At 47.1% G+C, this 5000-nt stretch overlaps 1 non-coding gene across 1 annotated transcript in view; it reads right to left on the bottom strand.

Moving 5' to 3' along the window:
• LOC139715145 (small subunit ribosomal RNA) overlaps positions 1-54 on the bottom strand; it is a 1816-nt gene extending 1762 nt beyond the window's left edge. Inside the window, exon 1 of the ribosomal RNA XR_011709794.1 lies at positions 1-54. This exon is cut by the window's left edge and continues 1762 nt beyond it. This is a non-coding gene — a ribosomal RNA (small subunit ribosomal RNA).
• Positions 55-5000: the final 4946 nt, after the last annotated feature.

Below are 5000 nucleotides of genomic sequence, written 5' to 3'. Positions count from 1 at the left end.
GCATGGCTTAATCTTTGAGACAAGCATATGACTACTGGCAGGATCAACCAGGTAGCTGCGCCGAGAGCTCACGCGGTGGCGCGGAGCTTGGCAGCGGGGTGAGCTCGCGAGAGCCTACCTCATCGTCACGACCGTGCTTCTTCCCCCCTGGGCGCGCGCTCGTCCGCACTGACTGGAGGTCGGAGAACCAAGAGCGTGCACCGGGTGCGCGAGCGCCAAGGAGGAAAACCGCCAGGAAAATTTGTGTGTCTCTCTCTCTTCCTCTTACCGGCGCGTGCTCGCTGCCTGCCTGCCCAGAAGGCGGGGCTTGGGCATGGGCACATGTGCGCCAGGCGATCGCCATCGCCTCTTCGTGGGGGAACTTTTTTCTTTCCACTTTTTTGCCTTGCTGCCCGCGGCACCCGTCCCGCCGCTCGACCGAGGGGAGGGAAGGTAGAAGTGCCCGGAGTCCCAACTGAAGACGAAGATAAAGCGTCCACCGGCTAAGATTTGGCCTCGGCATAGCCACAAGGACCGCACTCGCGCTCGTTGGATTGAGGCGGGGGATCTGCTTGTGTGCCCGTGCGAGGACTTTGCGCCTTGATTTCGCATATGAGAGATGCTCACAGAATGGGGGGAGTCTTTTTCTCTAGCACTCTTCATCTTGCCTGACAAACGCTCCGTCAGACCGACTCCCTCATATATGTCGCGGCGTTGCAAGAACCCCTCTGCTCGAAATCTCTTCACATTGCACACAATAAGGGTCAAATGATTCAAAGAGCCTCGTTTTGCATTTGGCCTGGCCATAGACCTGCGTTCAAATTCTCTAACACCGGAAGTGCGCTCCCGGTTCCATTTCGGTGCTGTGAACTTCCACTTTCCACGAGAGTGAGCTACTCGATCTCCCGGCCCGCCGGCATGCAAAACCAAATATCGTTCACCGAAACGGCCTCCCCTATAATAGGCACGGCATTGCAATAACCCCTCCCCTCGTAATGCTGTTTAAACACGTGTTCCTATGGCAAAAAAAATCAAAGAGGGCCGTTTCGGATTCGGACTAGGACCACTGGGACTCGAAAGCACCAGCCCAAGAGAAGGCCACTTGCGTCCCGAGACCGGCCGCACGGCCGCAAACATGCTGCATCAAACCAGGAAGACACGCCCTCCATTTTGCGATAGTCACCTGGCAGGCGGCAGACGACAGCCGCCCCCGCCGGAACTCCGGGGGAGCAGAGGGGCGAGCACCGCCGTCACTTCGGCAGCTGCACGCCGTCGCCCCAAAGTGAGTTTCTGTCCACGCCGGACCGGACGGCAGCCTGCTTCAACCATTTCCAACCCTTCCTCGTGTGCCAACGGCCAAAGCTGGACCTTTTCTTCTTCTTCTTCTTCTTCTTTTTTCTTTTGGTGGGGGTTGTTTTGCTTTCGTTTTTCTCCCCGTCGTCCACTTTGACATATTTTTTTTTCTTTTCTTTCAGCAGGAGGAAAGCTGGTCGAGTCCTGACCTGACCAACTGATTGCTAGGGGACACGCCCGACGCATCTCCGGTCACACACGGACATGCCAAGCGTCGACGCCTTCCCTTCGTCTCCTCGTGGGCTGTTTTCAGGACGTGGGCTTTCCAGCGGAACGGTTGCTGCCTCGCCTGCCGGAACTCCGGGGGAGCTTCCTGTACAACACCGCTGTCTTTTTCGGCAGCCCCGAACTTTAATACATGTTTCTTTTCTGGCCACTCCGGTGCCGGGATGGTGCCCGATTCGACTTTAATTTATTCCCACAAGACTGCAAGGCAACAGCCAGAGACACACATACAACGCACACACACACACACACACACACACACACAGAGCAAAGAAGAGCAACAAAAAGAACAAAGACAGAACACAGACTGCAGAGTTTCATCTCCTCGTGGTCCGATTCATCGCAAGCAATCGAGAGGAACGCTATGAGCCACAACTCCGGGTAGGGAGCTGAGGGACAACAGATGGGAGCTCGCCTCTTCGTGCACTCTCTTCCACCCCGTCGGCTTTTCAGCGGGACGTTGACCGTCTGTCCCGCCGGAACTCCGGGGGAGCTAACGGTGCAAGCACCCAAGCACCGTTGTCCTTTCGGGGACACTACACTTTCTCTTCTGGCCACTCCGGTGCCGTAATGGTGCCCGATTCGACTTCAACGTTCCCACACGAACACAGACAGACATCCACACACACAACGCACGCACGCACATGCACACACACACACACACACACACACACAGCAAAGAACAGCAACAACAAGAACAAAAAAAAAAAAAAAAAAAACCAGAACACAGACAACGAAAGTTTCATATCCTCGTGGTCCGATTCGTCAGCTTCTCTTCTGGCCACTCCGGCGCCGTACTGGTGCCCGATTCGACTTCAACGTTAGTACACGACCACAGACAGACATCCACACACAAAACGCACACACACACGCACACCCACACACACTCACACACAGAGCAAAGAAGAGCAACAACAAGAACAAAAACAGAACACAGACAGTGGAATAGCGAATTGTTCATGGGAAACCAGCTCTGAGGAGGTCTTTAGAAAACTTGATTGACCTCAGTTACACCAGATTTTTTTCACAGGTCCTCCTGCGGAATGTGTATATAAACTGTCTCATGTTTATACTTTATGAGAAATTCTCATTTGTCGACGAAGTGTCGTCAAGAGTAACTCCTTTCAAGACTCCGAAAGTGTCGTACAGCCTTTTATCAAAAATCCTTTGTTTATGCAGGCTCAGAAAACTGGAATAAGCTCCCCGAACCTGCCCACTTTATAGATAGCATAGCATCATTTAAATACTACCTTAAACACACATAAAGGGGTTGCTTATTCCCTGTCCCTGATCAATTGACGAGCACCCACTGTTGGAGTATCTCATCACCTCTCCTCTCCCATCTCTTCTCTAAAGTACATGCGCTTGGGCCACAATATTGAAAGGAAGCAAACATTTTATCCCTGTAAGGAGCAGATGTTGCACGATTGAATGAACGGATTCTAAAATATGTCGAGGGCAATTAAAAGCATTGCACTGACAACTAAGGGGACCCCTGTTCATAAGACACCCTCATTTCCACAGCAGGATGAGTGGCAGCTGCATACGTGATATTGAATCATTTCCTCTCTTCTTTCTAGATGTTATTTTTGTTTTATCGTATTTCCAGATTCTTGTACATGTGCGTTCACTTCATTTTTATATTTCACTGTATCACGTGACCCGTTGTTAATCTGCCGCGATTATTTATTTTTAAACAAATTGTTCTCTTATTGTTGGTGTTGTTACTGTTGTTGTTCATGTTCCATGGATTTTGTAACGAAAACAGAGCCCTGAGGAAGACCGGCAGCTATTTAAATACTTGATGTGTGTGTGACCACTTTATATCGTTTGGAAATGTATTTGTTTATTTTATGCCGTTTATATATTTCATGCTGATCAGGCTACTCTGGATAAAGTATATATATATATATATATATATATATATAACATACTTTATTTCCATTGCAAATTAAAGCATGTGATGAATATTCCTAGGATACTACCTGCCCACAGGCAGGTAAGTACAAGGAAAGAAATACAGTGGACCCGGTCCATCACACCACAATTGACAGTTACACAAATATATACATGTATACAAGTACATTTACACACAAACATGATACATGAACAGCTGTTTCAGGACGAAAAGAAAAAAAAACACTAAAATGAACTTATATCAGCATACATTTAACCTAAGAAACACACACACACACACACACACACACACAAAATAACTCTAATCATTCGTTCAATTATACGAATCTACCGAAATTCACTACCAATGAATTGCATTAAATCCACCCAACATAATCATAACTATTTCACATCCAATATTGTAGAAAACACGGGAAAATATACATAATGATAAAAACATAATGCAAAAATATAGATCCTATAAATATACATAATTAACAATACAAAGGGGGGAAATCAAAATGGACATAACCGGCCTGCAAATAATTATTGTATATAAACATATGATATACATATAATATTCCTCTCACCTCTGTGGTATAATTCATAGTGATGACGATGATGATAACGATGGTAATGATGATGGTGGTTATGATGATGATGACAATATTGCAATAAAAGAAAGAAAGAAAGAAAGAAATAGATAGATAGATAGATAGATAAATAAATAAATAAATAAATAAATAAATAAAGAGGAGCAACAACAAGAAGAAAAACAGAACACAGACAGTGGAGTCTTATCTCCTCGTGGTAAGATTCGTCGCTAGCAATCCAGCGGAACTCTGGGAGCCTCGCCCGCCAGAACTCCGGGGAGGGAGCTGAAAGATAACAGATGGGAGCTCGCCTCGTCATGCCCTCTGTTCCACCCCGTTGGCTTTTCAGCAGGACGATTATTGCCTGTCCCGCCGAAAAGCTAATGATGCAAGCGCCGTTGCCCTTTCGGGAACATTACATTTGAGAGCAAAGTGTCTCTTCTGGCCATCAATATTCCCACACCGACCACAGACATGTGTAGATAGATATATATATGTCGATGTGTGTAGATAGATATATATATGTCGATGTGTGTAGATAGATATATATATGTCGATGTGTGTAGATAGATATATATATGTCGATGTGTGTAGATAGATATATATATGTCGATGTGTGTAGATAGATATATATATGTCGATGTGTGTACAAGTATAAATTGCTGCTCACCAGCAGCACACAGAGGAGGCGCTTGCAACGTGTTGTAGGGTTACAAGTATAATGCTCCTTTTTCTCTTCCTTCCTCCTTCTCCCCGGGAATTCGCCCGTCCTGTTTCTCAACTTTGAGAGAAAAGCGGACAAATCCGCGGATCGGAAGGATTAGTTTCAGCAGATCGCAGCGAAACGGCTGCTCTACTGGGCACGACACCTCGATCCATACCCAAGTCGTCTGCAAGTGATTTTGCGCCCCGTTCCACGGCGGAATGCTATCCGCGAGCGAGGGCAAGGAGCTT

The sequence above is a fragment of the Diadema antillarum genome, unplaced genomic scaffold (assembly GCF_040938485.1).
Source record: "Diadema antillarum isolate AM-2024a unplaced genomic scaffold, OU_Dant_1.0 seq00002920_RagTag, whole genome shotgun sequence".
Lineage (NCBI taxonomy): Eukaryota > Metazoa > Echinodermata > Echinoidea > Diadematoida > Diadematidae > Diadema > Diadema antillarum.
The sequence above is the reverse complement of the archived record's forward strand: the minus strand, read 5'-3'. Positions and strand labels throughout refer to the sequence as shown.